This window comes from Micrasema longulum, unplaced genomic scaffold, assembly GCF_059751315.1.
Source record: "Micrasema longulum isolate JH-2025_06_02 unplaced genomic scaffold, ASM5975131v1 h1tg000821l, whole genome shotgun sequence".
Lineage (NCBI taxonomy): Eukaryota > Metazoa > Arthropoda > Insecta > Trichoptera > Brachycentridae > Micrasema > Micrasema longulum.
In genome coordinates this window covers 127,067-149,201 of record NW_028278013.1, presented here as the reverse complement: position 1 = coordinate 149,201, position 22,135 = coordinate 127,067, and the positions used below count along the sequence as shown (strand labels likewise).

Below are 22,135 nucleotides of genomic sequence, written 5' to 3'. Positions count from 1 at the left end.
GCAGTGATAAAGTTACGTACGGATTTCCACTGCTTCGGCAAGTCCACCGGATACTGAAATAGACGTGTGTAGTAGACTTTATTTTCAACTTCAACTGGTGTAGTCTGTTGTTAAAACTGCCTAAAAACTCTGAGGCAAATGTAAAAAAAAAAAAAAAAATTGCCCATTAATAAATCATCGTTCATGTTTTATTAATACTTTTTTGAGAATATCAACAATTTTTTTTAATAAAAGATTTATTAACAAATTACAACAGGGATGGAGAACACCTTAAATACGGGAATATGGACGTTAAGGCATTTACAGGGCTTATGATCTGTCATTGGCTGGTTTAAGTGGCCACTTTACTCACTGTGTAACATTCACCCGAGGGGGTGAAATCCAGTCTTTTGTCTATGAACGTTTGGACAAACTCAAATATTGTAATAAAAGCCTTATTAATGAAATATGTACACAGCATACACATGTCTAATTAATGTTTTCTCTAAGTTAATGTTTTCTCTAAGCTATTGTTGTTTCTCTAATTTTTCAGTAAGATGCTTGTTGTATGCTGATGATGCAGTTCTGTTAGCAAGCAGCAAGGATGATTTGCAACAGATAGTCTCTAGAATGTATGCTGTATGCCGGAAGAGTGAATTGGCGATGAACGAAAGTGATGGCATTTGAAAGGGATAGTGAGGTTACTGACTGCATAATAAATGTAAACAACGAACGTCTCGAACAAGTAGAAGAATTTGTGTATCTGGAAAGTACGTTTTCAAGTACGTTCAAGAGATGGAAGCGTAGAAAAAGATGTTGAAAGGAGAGTGAATGCGGGCAACAAAATGAACGGAGCACTAAGCATAGTAATAGCTAATAAAAAATGTCAATCGAAGCTAAACTGGCAGTGCACAGCGGAGCTTTAGTCTCAACACTTATGTTTGAAAGTGAAGCATGGAACTGGCAGAGGAAGGATGAAAACCGAGTGAATGCGGTTGAAATGCTATCTCTTAGATTATTGTGTGGGAAATCAATGGATGACAGGGTAACGAATGATGAAATCAGGCGAGAGTGTGAACCTGAGTCAAGTATGATTAATAAGATTAAGAAGTGGTCTCTGAGATGGTTTGGTCACGTAGAACGAATGGATGGTGAAAGAAAGTAAAGTAAAAGAAGTATATATGGCGAAAATGATCGGTAACGTAAGACGAGGATGACCAAGGAAGACGTGGCATGATCAGATAAACCAAAATCTTAAGTCTGGTCATGTCAAAAGCAGACAGAACCGAAGGGCATGTATGACAAGATGTATGAATGTGGAAGAAGCTAGAAATGGATGCCAGGATAGACGTGTGTGGCGGTCCATTCTCTCTGCCTACACCTACGGGAAAATGGTGTGATGGTAGTAGTAATTATTTTTCTTTTTCTGGATCCAATAGTGCATAGGAGACTGCATTGGTACACCAACCGCAATGTATATGAAGGTTAGATGTTCAGTTGTTTGCCTCAAGAACTATGAAATATTTTAGTGAAAAAATACATTGTCGATAAACCATGTTGGGAATCGAACCAATGCATTGAGTTACAGTGTCTGCATTAGTAAAAAGTAACATTAAAAATGTACATAAGTTAACATAATATGTGAATTATTTACTGTTTCTTATTGTGGAAATTAGTTAACAAGATAAGCGCCGTAAAAACTCAAGAAGATGGTTATCTGCTTTTTAACATCTAAAACTTTAACACCAATTTGTACCGTCAAGCTTTAAATATTCAAGAACCACTAAACAAGTTTATTTCCGTTAAATAAAAAGTCTAAGCGATTAGTCTTTCTCGACTACTCCCCTGAGAAGTCCGAAACAGAGTGGACCAGTGGGCTGGGCAAGAGAGTGAGGCGTCGAGACGCAGGCTGCGTGTTTCGTTATACGCGCCGCGACGCCGGTACTCGGCACTAACCGGAAACTAATCTGAAAATTACATAAACTTCCTGAAAAAAGATCCTGAAAATAAGATCAAGACGCACTATTTGAAAAAAACTAATTTTCAACCAGTTTCCGCGGTGCGTCGTTGAAAACATACTTTAAGTTAACGAAAAAATATGATGATTTTTTACGTTTAAAGAACGCTCTATTCTTAAATAAAGCGGTTACTTTAAAAGACTGTGCTAAATTGTACTGATTTATTTTGTTCAAAAGTTATCAAGTTTTGTAGCGGTAAATCTGAATTAAGGGAGCGTATTTCTCAGTTAGGTAAGTTGGTTTGAGTTTTATATTTTTGAAGTAAATTGTAGTGTTGTAAGGATAAAATTATGATATTTTACTGGTAGCGTAATTTGAGGTGTATAAATCTCTTTAAAAAGGGTCTTGTATTACTGCAAAGTACTCCTGAGACACAAGGAAAACATTTTCATTTCTTTCATTCCTATTGCCTGACAACCCATTTTTTTCAATGCAGTAAATCACATGTGTTTAGTATTTTATCATCCTCATGTGTGGTTAAAGGGGTTTAAAAAAATAATTGTTGAGTTAGTAAATTCTTCATTGACTCTGTAAATATAATTAATTTAAGCTTTCACGTGTCTTGCAGGACACCAGTTGGCGGGTTCAAACTATGTACTAGGTTAAACCCAAACTGTATCCCGTCTATGTAATCCATAGCGTGAAAACACTTAAATTAATGATATGATATGAATTACAAAAGTTTTCAAATATTACTATCATGTGTTTTTCTTAAAATAAAACAAGATATTGATTTGAAATCAATTACTTAAAATAAAACAATCGCCTACAGGTTTATTAAAAGTGAAGATGACTTTAATACAATAGTTTAGATAAAATTATCAATAAAACTTCATGGTTTAGTTTTACCTTTATTTCATTTATCCTGAAGATGCCTTAGGCGAAAACGCTCGTTGGTCAAATTCAATAAAAGTGAATCAAAACCAAGAAGTTTTATTGAAAATTTTATCTAAATCATTCACCGTAGAGTTTTATCGAGTAACATGTACAAAAAAACATTAATTTATCATAATATACTATAAAATGCTTGATCAGAACAGTGGTTTTCCAGTTTTCCAGCATTCGTTTTCTAACTAATCCAAATTACCGATACATTTTTCTTTCTTAAAATAAAAACTAATAGTGCTATTGTTTTTTATATTGTGAATAACATGTTAGCCATGTCAAAGCAAATATTTGTTAATAAACATGCGTTTTAAGGTTTAATTATTTTATTTGTTATAATTAATATAGGAACTACATAAAATATATTTTTTTTCAAAATTATTTTATGAGTCCTCTTCAACAGGGGAATTAGTTCTTAGGAGAACTAAAAAGTATTATTTATGTCATTCAAATTTTTATTTTTATTTCATCCATCCTAATTTGCTTTAGCTAGATTTTTATCTTATGAAACATTGTTTATTGTCGCTTATTTTTATTTCGTGTGGAAGCATATTAAGTAATTTTGCAGAAAAATAATTATTAGATCCTTGTCCAAATGTAAGGCAAAACAGAGATATTGACAATGATGTTATTTCTTACTCTTGTTATATATTCATGTTTCTGAGCAGGGGGATGATTATCCATCTCTAAATCTGTCGAGTAGCATAATTTTAGCGTTTATTAGGCATATCAAAGGCTTTTTTAAAAAAAGTCGCATTTTACATATTTATTTTCAGAGACTCCATAATCCATTAGAACATTTAACAATAATATAGATTACTGTATTTTGGACCCAAATTATAGTGGGAAGTTAATGATGTTACCTTTTATTGTATGGACAAATGTATTATTTGTAGAAAGTAAAATCGAATATGTACATTTGTTTGAAGATTCAAAGTATCATCGTCGGTAACCTATAGTTAAACACTTTATTTTTGTCTACTTATATACATATATTCGCATCGAAAATTTGGTTGTAGCTAATAGACAATTGAAGATAACTCAATAAACTTCTCATTGTAATCGGGAGCCAGGGCCCTGATTAATCCAATTTTCGATCCGAAAATGAGTATATTTACATTAATATTTTAAGCGTTTCCGTCGGTATCCTGGCATGTTTATCAAACAGTTTGAAATGAATATTTTTCATTCAGAAAATTTGATTTGACTTAACAGGTAATTGAAGATAACTCTGTTAACTTCCTATGGTAATATCGGCCCAGCAGCTAAATCACAGTGGCCGCACTTGTCAGTAATTACCTACGCGATATTTTTCTTTATCGACAAGTGTTGGTTAAGGACTTTTATTAGACGTGATAAACATCGCTATAAACAACTGTGATTGATTCACTGCTTAAATTAGTTTCCGTCTAACATTGCATGTCCTACGTCCACGTCTCGTATTTCCCAAAACAAGATTAATTATTAACATATTACAACAGAGATGAAGAACATTTAAGAGAAGGTAATATAGAAGTCTAGGCATTTACAGGGCTTATGACGTGTCATTGGCTGGTTTAAGTGGTCACTTTACACACTGTGTAACATTCACCATTCTGCCAACATCTATATTCCCTCAATTCTTTCATCTGTTGATGTTTGTGAAGTTCAAGAGCAGAAACCTTTATTTATATTAACTTCACAAACATCAACAGATTAAAGAATTAAAGAATAATAGATGTTTAAATATGGGCAGAATGGTGAATGTTACACAGTGTGTAAAGTGGCCACTTAAACCAGCCAATGACAGGTCATAAGCCCTGTAAATGCCCAGACTTCTATATTACCTTCTCTTAAATGTTCTTCATCTCTGTTGTAATATGTTAATGTTAACAGCTCCCCAGGGAGTTGAATCCAGTCCTTGTCTACAAAAATTTGGACAAACTCAAAATATTGTAGATTAATTATTGATAAATATTATGTTTTGCCACCATGAAATTATGAAATTGTGTTAGAGGTTTTTATTCATTTTTTAATTCATCGAACTGAACTATTTTGATTCACCAGAAACTGTTATTTGCTTGAACAACTTACATAAGAGAAAACTGGTATGTGGAAATAAAATTTATATTTCATTATTACATACGCTTCGTTTTATTTCCGTCATTTGAAGTGAATTTATTACGTTGGCGAATATTTTAAAACTCTAATTGAATTTTTCCACATCAATTAATTTATGTATACCCACGTGATTTTCTGTAACATTTATCAATCAAAATGATTTATGTATCAAAATAAAATTTCCGTGTTTATGGATTTATTTTTGCCTCAATGTAAAAGTCTATACAATTTCGTATACCCAACAATTTCGCGATATTATCTATAGTTAAAAGAAATCTGGAAAACGGATGCAAGAAAGAAACCGTATTGTTTTTGAGAAGTGTTAAAAAATACCACTGATTTATTTTGCTGCCCTTGTATAATTTTTGATAATACATTTAGTCCATGATCAAAAGAATACAAATATTTATTCGATAAAAATATCCTAGACAATATTTAATACGAATCTGTTCTGGTTGATTTTACGTTTGTTTAAAGGGGTAGTATTTTACAGCAAAATTATTTCATAGTTCTTGACGAATAGATAATTGATTATGAATGTATGTGTCAAAATGTCAAGATTCATGTGATTTGCAAAGCTAAGATGAGCATTCTCGACAAAATAAAGTAAGGGATGCTGCGTTAGTTTGGAAATGTATAGCAAATGGACAGCAAAAAACAACTAAAAAGATTATATATTGATGGATATCGAAAAAAAGAAAGACGAAATAAAATGGCGTCATTAAATCCAACAAATACTTGAAGATGGACGTATCAACAGTCGGAATAATCGGCGTGCGTGCATGAGAAAACGTGAATGTGAACGAAGCGAGGTATGTATGCAAATATAGAGTGGCTCGAAGTTATATTCTTGCGTAAAATTCGAAGTTATATAAAATAGCGTGATGGTTTGTTTGTTTGGGTTTTACATTTCTTACGAAGTCAAACCACTAGATACTTTCCCTCAGTCATCTTTTTTCAAAATCCATCGTGTAGAAACAAATGTAGCAAATATCCTATCTTGCAACAGTTGGACGGTATAAAATATATTTTTTTTACTTTGATTCCCTCATATATAGGAATGAATGCGTGATGCAAATAACACGTAGATTAAAGAAACTTATATGTGAATTTAGAAAAAAAAACGACATCATAAACCCAGCGGCGGCCAAAGTTATATACTTTGCATTGTGCCATTCACAAATTAAATATGTGATTATAGGGAACAGCAATCAAGATAGCATTCCATCTAATGAATATTGCACTTCTAAAAGTCCCCATGAAAGTTCCTATCCGTATACCAACAAAAGAAGTATTAACAAGGTTCAACGTAATGAGAATCAGAAAATCCTTTTAAAAAGCACTCTGTTCGGATCCTAAAAGATAAAACAAAGCATTCTTATACGAAAGTTAAAACAAGGTCTTCGGGTAAAGAAATATTCAAAATACCTAAATTCCTGGTGGTGTACGGACAGCAAAGTCTCATATTCATAGAACCAAGAGTCTTCAACGGCTTGCCGCAGAAGCTCCGGGAATAAAAAAAAAAATGAAAAAATAGATGGATTATGGATCTATTGGAGCAATTAGAAAAAAGAAAAACATAATTAATAATAAAGTGTGTTGAATACCCACTGATTCAACCGAAAAAAAGAGAAATTCCTACCTCGATACAGTGCTACCTAGTGAGGCAGGAAATAGGGAAATAAAATGTTTGATTTGTGAAATGAAATAAAATAAAAATTTGATCCCAATCAGTTAAGAATTAACTTCCCCCTTTTTCTCAATCCAACTAAGTTCACATCATAGTATGTACTTCTAGATTAATATGTTCTTTCAGCAAAATGCCATGGCTACCAAGTTACGGAGAGATCCTTCAAGCAGCTTTTCTAGTTCGGCAATGGGAATTTTTATTTTGTATGTGGGCACCGCCAAGGAGACTTAAGTCCTCAGATGGCGGTGTGCGATATGTGGTGGGCAAACAGTATAGGTATTATCAAAACTCAATAGCTTGCTGTTTTGGTACTAGTAAAGTTTCACGATTCGTATCCTTAAAAAGGGTTAGGTGCTTTACAAGCGTTATAAACATTTTATTATATTTTTTCTCAATTATTATTTTTTTAAAGCTTGAATTCGCAGTTTTTATAACAAGAGAATTTCGTTTAATAAAGTCAAGGGCTTTAGACGTTTCAGAATAATTAAACAAATTAGTGTTGAGGCATTTGAGTTCAAATTATCTGAAACTTGCTAATGCGTTCTGATGGCTTGAAATTTGAATTAGAAATTTATTAATTTACATAACACGAAAAAACTATCACAAAATGTCTTGGTAATAAAAACTTACCACCTAGAAAATAGTTTTGTATTTAATAATGAAAAGTAATTGTATAAATAAGTGCACTTTGAAATAAAAGATAAAAAAATATATTATGATTTAAAAATTCAAATTCTTTGCAACAGAGAAGGAAATCATTTTTAAGAAAGGAATATGGAAGCCTGGGCATTTAAAGGGCTTATGACCTGCCATTGGCTGCTTTATATGATCACTTTAAAATATATTTGTGTAACATTTCTGACTATGTTCACCTAACAACATTTCCTCAATTCTTCCATCTGTTGACTTTTATGAAATAAAAATCTAAGATTTATAGAGCTGATTATTAATAACTCCCTGGAAAGTGAAATCCAGCTTTGTCTTCAAACATTTAGACATACTTAAAATTTTATCGAAAAACGATACCTAACATTTTTGAATACAAAAATTATCCGTTTATTTATTTTATTGAATTCAACAAAAATAAACAACATGAAGTTAATGTTGTGCACACGTTTAGAAACATACTTTTATACCTAAGGGTATCGTGGTGTAGTGAAGGGTGCATTTGTTTAACATGCTCTTAACACTTCTTGGTTTTAGGTTTTTTTCCGGACAGGAAAACGGATATCTCTCAGAGTAATAACGCGCTACCGCTTGAAGAGCCACCCATGCGCACCATTATCGATATAGGATTATCAATTACGAAGTTGGCTGCAGTTCACAGCAAAACAATGGGCCTCCCTCAGGTCTAAAATTGCCGAATAGATGTTAATTTGCACTGTAATTACTTTAAAATACACATATGTATTTATTACCTTCAAAGGTAGAAATTTTAACAACGTCTTTAACGTAAGCCTTGTATTTTTTTAAAAATCAATGCCTATATTCCATATCAAAATGAAGTTTATATGATGTTTATATTGTATTATAATATTATGTACCTAGCGGCTTTAAACCTTTCAACTTTCTTTACGTAACATATGCTTGTATTTTACTTGTTTTTCTTATTTTTTATTTTAAATATCTTCTCGTTTTTGCTGCTTCTATATATTTTTCTACGCCACCTGTATTTTTAAACAGTGTTTTATTTTTAATTCTTTATATTGTATTTTTAAAATTTAACATTGTTTATATACTCGTGTTTGACATTTGTTATTACATTTTTTTTTCATTTTTTTTTTTTCATTTTCGTTTTCGTCTTGACCACTACACCACGGAGGCCGCCAATAAACTTCTTATAATTCTTTTTTTATATTTTTTAAAATAATGAAATTTCCACGATATTTATGAGCAAAGCCAAGCACATTTAAGAAAGCGTCCGTAACACGTCTATTGTCAAACCAAACAAAAATGGCCACCAGCAAAGTAAAGTTGTCGTTAACCATAAATTTGCAACGCTTTTTTTCTATGCACTAGAACGAAATGGCATATCTATAAGCGGGCAGCGCGTTATTACTCTGAAATATTTCTACACTCTGATATTTATTTCATAGTCCCTGGACGTTCGTAGAACCTAAAGCGTAAAATTGATTATCTTACTTTCGTTTAACGAGTGAACGAGATATGTTGCTATTTGTATATTAAAGAAGTACCATTAGGAATTAATATTCCTAATGGTACTTCTTTACCATTAGGAATTAATATTCCTAATGGTACTTCTTTACCATTAGGAAGTAATATTCCTAATGGTACTTCTTTTTACCTAATGGTGCGGATAACGAAACATTAGTATATTCTTATATATAACTAACGGACCCGACAGACGTTGTTCTGCCCGCACGTTTACTTGCCAGTAAAAAGGGTTATTTTTTCGTTTTATCTCCTCATGGATTGACTAAGAGTCTTTATCGTGCTCAAATCAAAACCGTGCAAAAATCATTTCTCTAGTGCTATAAAAAAAGGAGAAAATACTGGAATACGTGTTAATGAAGAAAAATCAAACCACGTTTTACCCTGAGCCCTCTAAAATGATGACACGCAACTCACGTTCAACGCCGATTTAGTCATTTTTTAACCGCCAGCCGGGGTTTGTCGCGAGCTTGACATTTAATTCGAAACCAAAAGAAATTAAACAAAAATGTCTGATTGTGTCGTGAAAGCGCGCAAAAACTATCCGGATTAAAGGAAAAGACTTTTCATTGATAAAAAGGTACCTAGACCTAGGTACTTGTTTATGATTGAATTCCAAAACATAAAATAATTCATTTTTAAAAATAGAATTATTTTTGCAAATGTTACACTCTGCTCTTCTCACCAACAGGGATGTACTTTATTTATGATTGCGATTTTCAAAAATGTATTGAATGTTGGTTAATATTATTTAAGTACTACCAAAAATCCAGTTAAATGAAATAAATGGGAAGAAATTATAAGGAATTTAAGGAATGAATCTGATTGGGATCCATAGAAAGCGAATGTTGTTTGTTAACTCTTGTGTACCTGTGATGTCACACTAGTCGACATGGGAGAGAAGACTTGATATATCTCTCTTATTTTTTGAACTGATGAACTCGTATTTTTTGTAATCTTCAAGCATCATTTATTTTTAACAGATAAGATTGAAAATTTTCTAAAAATATCTACGAACACGTCAACACGTGCCGAGCTAAAATCTACATTTCCCCGAAAAACGCACGTAAATCGGATTGGCCGTTTAGGAAAAGTTCAGTGACATCACCGGTACCGAAGAACAATATATATATATATATTTAGATATTACAAAAATTAAAAAAACTCATTGCACGTAAAATATACATCAAATAGCATTTAACAATGAAACGACGGATATGAAAATGGGAGACAAAGTTTTTTTAAAATATATTGAGTCTCACTACTGACATTTCTTGGCAGAACTGTTTGTAATTACTTTATAATCTGTCACACGGTTTTAAGTCTGGACCATTTTTAAAAAACAATTGTTCACTGTGACCTTGTTTTATTAGAACGATGTCGGTCACGACGAAACCCAGTAATCGGAGAACGATTTTAAATAAAAACGGTTAAAATTCAAAACTTGTTTTTAAATTAGAACATTTTAAAGACATATATTTTAGAATTTTCTCTCTCCGGTCACTCTTATCTATATAATGTTTTTGGAGTGGTTTTTAATTATTGTCGTAATTTATTACTCTTATTCGTTAATTTTAAAAATGTTTTGCGTACGATTACAATATTATTGATATATTTTCGACAACAATTATCTTAAGTTATACAACTATGTAGCTTCATTAATTATCTCACAATACATACATATTTGTCAATAAATACTATCTTTGTTATATTTTTTCCGAAATTGAAATATAAATACCTAAATTCCCCATTACCTATAAAACTTAGCCTTAGCCTCACCCTTAACCATTGGTTTTACCCTCAATTATGATAAATGTACATACTATAGTTCATAAGATTATTTTTATTTTCTACTTAAGTACCTTGGATTATATAACTATATAAGGACATTCAATCCATCTAATCTTCACATTTGTTTGGAAATGCCCTAAAAAGGCGAAACAATTGTCACGAAACTTAGGTTTTTATATTTTTGTAAAAATAAAATAAAGTGTTCAGTAGACTCAAATCAGTGTTTGATCTCTAATATTATAAGTTTGAATATAGAGTTCTACAAAATAAACACCAAATCAATCAATCAATCAAGGAAAAAAAGTTATTTGATAACGCTTTTTTTATTTACCCGTTTCGTTAATTTTGACGAAAAATTAAAAATTATTTAACGTTCAACTATTTTCATAAATATCGTGAAATTTCGTCTCAATGAATTTAGTGCCCTTTTTTTAAAATATTATAAAAGATCTTTAAAAGTAAAACAAAATAATAGAGGTAATACGTCATTCGAAAGAAATTTCTGCTCTACAAGATGTTTGATTTACTTTTACGTTACATGCATTATTTTATTTGATTACACCCCTTCAAAATATAACATCAAGTCGACGAAAGTGAGCGTTTCCGAATCTGTATTTAGCAAAATGTAGTCAAAAATGAAACATTCTGCACTCTTCGTAAGGACGGCAGAATACAGATTTTTATTTTTAATGCTACTAACGTTGGTAATATATAATAAAAGAATCCATCACCTAGGCCTAGATTCACCAAAGCAAATGACGTTTATGTTCCAGCTTTAAAAATAGACTCACAGTTCAAGGTATCCATAAAATGAGATGCAAAACACGTGGCCCGGTACAGGTGCGACTGGAGTGTATACGAAGCAACCAGGTATTTAGGTTAAGCTTTCAAGGTAATCAAATGGAAATTTTCTACCGTAAATGAGTTTACTACTTAATATGAATTATATTATTATATATATAAATATATAGATACATATATTTATATTTATTTGAAGCACTAACTTGGTAGTGCAATAAAATAAATACAAAACTTGACTACTTTTTTTCTACCGGCTGGTTTGAAAGCTGCACAAGCTTCTTTATCAAGGTATACACAATTATATATATCCTATTTAATTTTTTACAGTGATTTTTTTAATCTTTTTCCTTTATATAAGTCATTAAAATATTAATTCTATAATCACGACTTTAAGAAACTTGGTATTTTTTTTATTTTATTTATTTACAATTTTAAAAAACCCCTAAGGGTTACATTAGAAATTTTATATTGTCTAGTCATTTTATGTCATTATATATATGTATCGTTAAATACATGTTTACTATTTTCTTTTAAACCTTTTCTTTTCTTATTTTATTTACATATTTAGGATCCGAATTTAAATAAGTATTTTTAATTTTTGTTTAGTAGATTCATTTTTTTTATTTTGTTTTGGGTGCATTTATGAGCACCCACTAAATTGATTTTTTTTTTTCTAAAGTATCAAATATGTTAAAGTATATGTTTATTCTTTCATTTCATTGTATTCTTATCTCTATTTACACATTTTTAAAAATATTTTAAACCATTTGATTAAATGTTTTTTTTTTGAGTTTTTATCTTTCTTTCTTTCTAAAACTATTTTCTATTTTCCAACGCATCAAAATCAAAATTATTATATGTTCTCTATTTTTCATGTGTACAATATTATGTCTGCACTCTTTTATTTAAATCTTAATAAAAACTAATAAAGTACGCGATGACAAACTAATATTTAATAGTTTACCGGGATAAAAATGTAAAAATAAAACAAAAATCATATCGCTCAATACGGGTTCATAACAAGAGATCTAAAAGGCACACAATATGTTTTTATATTAAAGTAAATGGAAAAATATGCTGAATAAAATATGTAAATATAAAACAATTTATTTTTTTTACTAACGGTATCAAAACCATACAAGCTTCTTTATCGAGGCATACTTAACTAAAAGTAAAATAAAAAAGTAGTTAAAAACAATGTTAACAATATTTTGAGTTTGCCCAAATGTTTGTAGACAAGGACTGGATTCAACCCCCTGGGGAGCTGTTAATATTAACATATTACAACAGAGATGAAGAACATTTAAGAAAAGGTAATATAGAAGTCTTGGCATCTACAGGGCTTATGACCTGTCAATGGCTGGTTTAAGTGGCCACTTTACACACTGTGTAACATTCACCATTCTGCCTATATTTGAACATCTATATTCCTTCAATTCTTTCATCTGTTGATGTTTGTGAAGTTAAAGAGCTAAAACCTTTATTTATGCAGGTGAGATTCATCTCATTGAATTATTTCACCTACATTGTTCACCTACACTGTTGATAAATTACATGGTCCATGAAGAAGTACGGAAATTGAAAAAATAACATTTTCAGGCGTTGCCTAGTATGTAGGTGAAATAATTCAATTAGATGAATCTCACCTGCATAAATAAAGGTTTCAGCTCTTTAACTTCACAAACATCAACAGATGAAAGAATTGAAGGAATATAGATGTTCAAATATAGGCAGAATAGTGAATGTTACACAGTGTGTAAAGTGGCCACTTAAACTAGCCATTGACAGGTCATAAGCCCTGTAGATGCCTAGACTTCTATATTACCTTTTCTTAAATGTTCTTCATCTCTGTTGTAATATGTTAATAAAAACAATGTTGTTTATATTTATTTTATAATAAACAAATAATTTATAAAAGCTTCGTTTTCAGTATTATTTACTAAGTAAACATCCCCAGCATTAGTTAACGAAGTGTAAACAGTTTTAAAGGGTTTCTATGAAACCTCTTAAATATGGCGCTAATTTAAAAGTGGAACAAAGCTAAATTTTTGCATACAAATCCGTAATATTTATAATAGACGGTTATCCAAGTGTATATATATTTCTGTATGCGAGAGGTAAACTACAGTAAGTCCAAGAACACAACTTTACAGGAGAGACAAATGAGTGACTTATGCTTTAAACATTGGCATGTCCTATTGTTTCGTTTTTTGAAAAATTATTTATTATTTAAGAAAATGGGAGCTATTAAGCTATAGGAATAAGATCCATTCAAAAACCCGTATAAAACACAGTTTTCTCTGCTGTCTTTGGGCGCACGGTATACAAATATAACTATTTTTGAAAAACGCAAAACGTACCGATACAGAAATCGGTTCAGCTTTGAGGTGCGGAAAACGGGACAAGAAAACGACGATTTCGTCTATTTTAACAAATGTTCTGACATGCAGTTGTCTTTTTCGCGCAGTATTAGGGAGGCATCTGCAAGATAGCGACAGAAAAAAATGTTTGAATACCTATTCAAAAAAATTCTCTGCCCTCACAATAATAAATATAATAATGCTTACGCAATTTGGACTAAATACAATGATTGATATCCAACTATCGATTGTGTTCATATAATTTATATACGAGTCATATTCATCATCATTCACTTTCCACACATAATGGTGCATAGGGCACTGCATTGGTATACCAATCGCAGTGCATCTTGATCATTTTGGTTACATGACGGTAAAATGATCAGGCTTACCCTTCAGGAACCAGTCCAGGGACTATGAAATATTCTAGTGTATTTTTTTTTTTTTTTTTTTTTAATTTTTTATTTGCACCACAACAGGCCAGGAGGCCCAATTACAGTGGTGAATTACATTACAGAACAACCAGGCTTGAGAAAAATCACATTTTAAAATTTTTTGTGTTCTCACCGGGAATCGAACCCGGAACCTTCCGTGCGTGAGTCAAGCGTCTTGACCACTACACCACGGAGGCCGCCAAAAAAACACCTTTTTAAATAAATATTTCATATTAACCATTCCGGGAATCGAACCCGTGATCGTATTGCATGGAAGGCAAACGCGCTGACCACTACACCACAAGGCCGATATACGAGTATGTACTCAAATTTACCAATAGCAAAGCTTTGCCGGGTTCAGTTCGAAGACAATAAATATATAGTTAAATTAACGTAGTTGTACAGAAATCAGCCAGTCCTCAATTATCGGATGCAGTAAGGTCAATTGAATGTTCTGCTAAAAACAGCCAGACCACTTTCATACAAAAAACTGTAATTATCACCTTCCAAAGATGGCGTCGATCACAAAAACAGCATTTCTCAATTTGCAGAAAACATCCACAGCACTAGAAAAATCTTACTGTACTTCAAAAATCATAAATCTGGTCAAATACTTAACTAGATTCTTTTTTGTAGTACAAAAAAACGTAATGTATTCATTGTTTATCATTTGAGAAAGTTAAAAATATTTCAACTGTTTATTTTGTTTTATTTTATTAATATGGTTCACAAACAATAATCAATACGTATGAAATTGGTATAATAATCACAAACGGTTATTTTAGACATTGTTCAGTAATTATATGTGAACATGCGCAAATAAAGAAAAAAAAAGTTTAAAATACATTTTTTTAAAGTTAGCTAGCTTAATTAGATTCGATGATTGTTATAAAAGTTATTACAATAAATTATTTCCAACAGGTTATTACAAATTATTTTACCTAACTTACATCAGCGACTATTTGATTTTATAGATTGAGTTACAGTTTTCCTATAATTATTTAATAAATCGTTATAGATATCAATATCAGCATTACTTTCTATATGATTATACAATCTTAACATACGTGAGAATGCATTAGTATGCATAAAGTTCGCCATATTATTATTGAAGGTTGGAAGATAAAATTATGTATACGATCTCAATCATCGATAGGGTACATTCTCTTAACAACATGTAGAATCAACATTACAATGAATTATTTTATAAAGATATATCAAGTCTAAAATCTGGCTCCTAAATTCCAAGTTATCTAGACTAAAATGTTCTAGGCGCTGATCATAAGAATGAAGGGTTCTGCCCAGGTTACATTTAAATGTTAGGATACGAATATTTTTTGTTTGCACAGATTCAATAAAATTAGATAGTTATTTTATGTGGTGACCAGACCACAGATCCGATTCCAAATTGTTGTGTTGTAAATTTGATAATTTACTCTTTTTACAAAGGTGCTATTATTACCCTTTCTAACAGCAACTTAAGAACTTTTTAAACAAACTAAACAATTAAATGTAACTGAACCCTTTAAAATACAATCCTTAAAATTTATTCATAAATTAGCCACTGATGTAATTGTAGACGAAGAATTAAAACTTGAAAAAAACTGTAGTAAACATGAACACAATACGAGAATGTCAGAAAAATATTTTATTCAACCTTTTAAAACGAGAAAAGGACAATCGAGATTAATAAACCACGGACTGAAATCATACAATAAACTACCAGACAAAACTAAACAAAAGACTCAGACAACCTTTACAAAAGATGTTAAATATATTATTATTAACAGTAGAATGTGAATTTTAAAAGTAAAAATATTTTGTTAAATGTATGCAACCCGTAAGGGGTTATCAATAAAAAATTTAAATAAAAAAATAAAAAATCACTTTCACGTTTCTATGAATGGCTGATTTCTGCATAAAAAAGTTTAATTGGTCTGCACTATAAGCCTTTTTACTGGATAGAAAATTATTATTACGATGAATAAGAATATTTTTTGAAATCCCTAATTTATGAGAACGTAGAATTCCTCATTAAAAGTCAAGGCACAAATAATATGGTTATTATATATACAGTGAGTTATTCCGCCTGTTGTCTCTATCAAGCCTCCTAATGAAAACATGCCTCCCGTAATATGATATGAAAACTTTGGCAATAAAGCGATTCCGCTCCGCGCCGCCCCGCTCCGCGCCGCCATGTGGCGCTCGTGCGCTTTGCATCTCCGCCGCTAAATATAGCAACTCTGCTAATAATAAAACATGATTCCAGGGACACCATAAACTAAAAAAAAGTAGCGACCGGGATACAATAACAAAAGAAACAGAAGAAACGCCTCAAATGTACTTTATAAAAAAGCGGAAAAAATAGATCTAATTTGTCAAATGTATATTTGAACTACTACTACTACCATCACGCCGTTTCCCCGTAGGGGTAGGCAGAGAAAATGGACCGCCACACACGTCTATCCTGGCATACATTCCTAGCTTCTTCCACATTCATTCATCTTGTCATACATGCCCTTCGGTTCTTTCTGCTTTTGACATGACCAGACTTAAGATTTTGGTTTATCGGATCATGCCACGTTTTCCTTGGTCGTCCTCGTCTCATGTTGCCATCCATTTTCGCCATATATACATGTTTTACCATTTTTTCGTCGTCCATTCATTCTACGTGACCAAACCATCTCAGAGACCCTTTCTTAATCTAATCAATTATACTTGACTCAGATTTACACTCTCGCCTGATTTTATTATTCGTAACCCTGTCATACATTGAATTCCCACACATTCGTCTAAGAGATCGCATTTCAACCACGTTCACTCGGCTTTCATCCTTCCTCTGCCAGTTTCATGTTTCACTTACAAACATAAGTGTTGGGACTAAAACTCCGTTGTGTACTGCCAGTTTAGCTTCGATTGACATATTTTTATTAGAAATTACTGTGCTTCTTGCTCCGTTCATTTTGTTGCTTAGTGGTTATTCATCACATAATTAAAATTACAATGAACTTAGTGTTGCTTAGCTTAGTGGTTATTCATCATATAATTAAAAATACAATGAACTTAGTGTTGCTTAGCTTAGTGGTTATTCATCATATAATTAAAATTACAATGAACTTAGTGTTGCTTAGCTTAGTGGTTATTCATTATATAATTAAAATTACAATGAACTTAGTGTTGCTTAGCTTAGTGGTTATTCATCATATAATTAAAATTACAATAAACTTAGTGTTGCTTAGCTTAGTGGTTATTCATCATATAATTAAAATTACAATGAACTTAGTGTTGCTTAGCTTATTGGTTATTCATTATATAATTAAAATGATAGCAGAGACACATCATTTAAAAAAAATAATAAATACTTAATTACCCATCTGTTTCAGATCTACCCGTGCTTCTATATTCTTTAACTTACTGTGTGAAAAAATTCCCTCGAGTCTCTGTGTGGTAACCTGAGGTTACCATAGATCAACATCAGGTAACCCGAGGTTACCATACAATGAAAGCATCCACCCATTTCCCGGAACTGTTCATAAAGACTTGAGTCATTCTTCAGTTTCGCATATCAATATATATTTTTTTAAACTAACTAAGCGAAAATTTAATATTTCTTTACAATCAAACCGCGAAAATAACAAAACAAAGAAACTTTAAAAGCTTTCATTGTACCCCTCACTGCAGTTTTGTCAATTTGTGATCAATCAAATACACATGGTCAGCTCAATCACCCTTTTCTAATTTCCCAGTAAAACAGTGAAGGAATACAGTGTTAGTTCCAAATTGAGACCGCGGCCGCACGCTCCAGATCCCGCCTCGGAAAGGAAGAAGAACGTAGTAATACAAACAAATCAAACAACGACACAAAACCCAAATACATATAGGAAACATACTATAAATTAATATCAGCGAACCCGAGGTTAGGAAATGATCGCCTGATAATCACAGCGTCTTTCATCGTATTAAAATTATATGGATCTAATTATTTTATTACATATTTTTCTCTCAAATTACCTTTTTTTATATTTGTATTAGAGTACTAAATATTTTGTCACTTTCGTAGATCCTGATGGACAAAATGTTTAATTAAAAATTATCTGCCATGCGACATGTGTTATATTTTTTTTCTCACATGTTAAGGTTCATTTAAAAAAAAACCTCGCTATCGTTCACAGTAGTTGCCGAGATATTAATTAATTAAATGCAATTTGAAATGCCGGTTACATCACGTGAGAATTTAATAGAAATCCAATTTTATAATTTTAGCAGTGTTTTAAGTTTAATAAATACAAATGTAGGTAATAAATCTTCATGTCAATTGGTATTTCGTGTTTGTGAAGGTATGGAGTGACAGGTGCTGTTCTTTAAATCATTTAAAAATATGAAAAAAAAAAATAAGCCACAATGTTTTTTTTGTGAAATTAAAATCGGTATTGCTATTAATACTTTGAAAAGCGCCCCTGAGGTACATTACAAAAATGACGCTGTATTAGTTATCGATAATAACAATTATAATCTTTCGGGATAGTAAAATCTTATACTTTTCTCTATTTGAGCTATTTATAATTACAACAGAGTTCCAAATTACAACAGAGTTCAAAAACATTTTGAAAAACAAAATAAAACAGTCCAGGCATTGACAGGGCTTATGATCTGCCATTGTCTGGTTTAAGTGGCCGTTTTACACACTGTCTCACATCCACTATTTTGCCCATGTTTAAGCATCCATATTCTTTCAATCCTTCCATCTGTTGATTTTAGTAAAGTTTAAATAGTTGAAAACTTTATTTTAGTGAAGAGATTAATTTGATTGAATTTTTCACATACCAGCGAACGCCTGAAAACGATTTTTCCAATTTTTATACTTGTTCTTGGACCAGTTAGTTTAATTAGAATATTTTGAGTTTTACCAAATGTTCGTAGACCAAATATTAGATTTCACTCCCTCGACTTCTTTATTTCCTTCTCTGAAATGTTTTATATATTTTTTGTCATTTGTTTTATCTTAATTACTCCCTAGGGGATAAAATCCAGTCTACAAACATTTTTGCAAACTTAACATTTTATGTTTCATTCAAACTAAAAATAAAAAAAAACGTATTAGAAAGAGTAATTTATTTCTTTCGACGACTGTCTTGTCACAGAAAATGACTAACTGTTGTGAACTGAAATAAGATGTTCAGAGACTTTACTTCTTATGTGGGCGCAGAATTCACTCTATAAGACGCGAGAAAGCATAATTTTTCCATTAAGCTTGTTTATACTTCAGAAAACTTTCAATGAGGAAGTTCAGTGCTATGGAGAATCGTATATAAAAAAATGTTTTCTTACACGCGGTAAAAAATATACCAGATCATTGTACGGCGAAGTTTCTCGAAAATGAATAAAAAAAATAAAAAACGGTTTAAATAAAAATGAACTACTTCACAGAAACCTCACAGATCTAGCAAAGCATTAATCAATAATTTTTAACTTCTTTATGTGTTGTGATAAATTTCCAGTTTCCGGGTAGCCATGTTTTCAACGTTTAGCGAGTTTTGACAGGTACAGGTTCCTCTTTTTAAATGCCGGGAAAACGCACCAAATTAAACTCGTAACGTCACGGCCGGAGGAATGACAAAATTAAAATAATAATAACACGATACTTAAAATAAAAAATGTCATTTTTTGGCTTACTTTGATAGTCTATTAAAAAATAAAAAAAACCACTGAACTTCCTCATTAAAATCATAGTCGCATGAAACTTTGCTCCAATTAAAAAAAAAGTGTGCTAATTTCTATTTATATTCCTTTAATATATTCGTACTTATTTATTTCTACTTTTTTCATGTGTTTTAATTGATTTTTTAATTAATAATGACTGACATTGAAATTAAATTAATTTAACGGTTTTTTTTTTTTAATTAAAAAATTGAAGATTTTAAATATTAGTTATCAGAGTACCACAATAGTTTTAGATTTGTGTCATCATCGTCATTCCCCTTCTACACCTAATGGTGCATAGGGCACTGCATTGGTACACTAATCGCAGCGTATGAATCCGCCGGCGAAAGGATTTTTAAGTCCGAGAAAACAAAAAAAACTTTTTCTTTTATTTTTTTATTTTCATTGTGATATTTTATTTATTTTTTTCGCGTGGAATGGTGCGGAGTAGCTTTATAAAGCTACGCCTTTTTTTTTTTTGACATTGTGTTTAGTAATGTTAGAAAATTATAATTGGCGTATATTTTTTGTTTATTTACAAATATATTTTTTTTTAAAATGGCTGTTGTTTTCTTTTAATAAATAAAATATTTTTAAAAAATACCTCAATCATTTTTTGTTACATGAAGATAAGATGATCAGTCCTACGCTTCAGGTACCAGTCCAGGGACTATGAAATATTCTGTTGCGAAAACACCCTTTTAAATAAATATTTCATATCAACCATTTAAGGAATCGACCCCGAGACCTCTTGTTTGGTAGGCAAACGCGCTGGCATTTACACCACGAGGCTGACTTGAGTAATTTAAGTATTGAAAAAAAAATGAGGTTAATGTACATTAATTTTTGCTTTGAAGTTAATGCAATTATAATATTGGTCTAATAACATACAAATTTACATAGTTAATAAAGAAATCGGAATTAGAAACAGAATGTTTATCATTAGATTTTCTAGGAACTGTTCCAAATAGGTCAATGAGATTGAACTGTACATACTGTTCAAAGAACTCGGTGGAATATAAAATTTCTTGACAATACCAACATATGCACAAATATGAAGGTATAATATCTTAGTAAATATATTTATTTATTTCAAACAAAATAATATACGTTTTTATGTTACATTCGTGTCTATGGATAATATCGGGGGTAAACTGGCAAAAAACGTAAACTTGAAAATATGCTGATTTGACTTAATTATGCAGTTTTGTAAAATTTTTAACGGTCTACAAACTGAAAAAATACACTAAGTCTTATTAAATTTCTTATATCTGTAGTTTTATAAATGAATTTAAGGTTAAGTCGTATACCCGGTATTTTATTCAGGCTAAAAGCTTTAAATACCTTAATATTGACTTAGTATAAAATTAAGAAACGGAAAAATTTAAAAAATGTTCTTAAATGAGCACTAAACATGTAACATCTATACTATATTTAAATAAGAAATAAAAGGGTAAAATTATTGGAACAAAACTTAAATGCTTGATTTCGCAAAACAGGGATTTGAGAGTTAAAGCTTTTTGCCAGTATACCCACGATATTCTCTTCGGTGGATTAAATGAGAACACTTTATTTTAATGCAATTAAACCACGGTGATCGTGATAAGACATATAACGTTATTAAATAATAATGATATTTAAATATGTTTTAAACAAACCGACAAAAGTCAGTATGTTTTCACAAATAATTATCATATAAATAATTTACAAAAAAATCACACTTTAAAAATAAACTACACCCATTTAATACCAAATAAAACACCGATCCATTAATTTACTTATGGTAATAACATTTCTGATACCATAACGAAAATTTTAATTCCTACATTATCGGTTTATTTTATTTATTTAAAACTTCAGGTACAAAGAATAAGTACTTAGGCGAACTTATTGCTAAAAGCAATATCTTCCAGCCAACCAAAAAATAGACTGATCAAAAGAAGAGATTGGTCTTTTATAAAAAAAACCGTAAATGTACATCAAAAGATATATATATACATAATAATAAAAGAAACCTGATTTATTAAAAATATCCACTGTTTTTTAATTGGGAGATAAAGCTTGCACATTAATAAAAAAAGAGTATATTATGATATACAATGTGGGATCAGATAACGAGTTTGGAAGGAGAGAGAAAGAGGAATCAAGGAAAGAAAAGGGGTCAAAAAATATTTTTAAGAAAAAAATATAAAAACCAGTAAAGGG

The 22,135-nt window shown here is 31.0% G+C and overlaps 1 protein-coding gene across 3 annotated transcripts in view; it reads left to right on the top strand.

Annotated features, from left to right (window-relative positions):
• Nucleotides 1-1,804: 1,804 nt before the first annotated feature.
• The window catches only part of LOC148278831 (uncharacterized), a 55,159-nt gene continuing 34,828 nt past the window's right edge, over nt 1,805-22,135 (top strand). For 2 of the 3 annotated variants that reach the window (XM_088230831.1, XM_088230829.1), the window contains exon 1: nt 1,805-2,228. The gene's annotated coding sequence lies outside the window, so the exon portion shown is untranslated. Of the gene's footprint in view, nt 2,444-22,135 lie in introns of all 3 variants that reach the window. The other variant, XM_088230830.1, reaches the window with a different exon arrangement.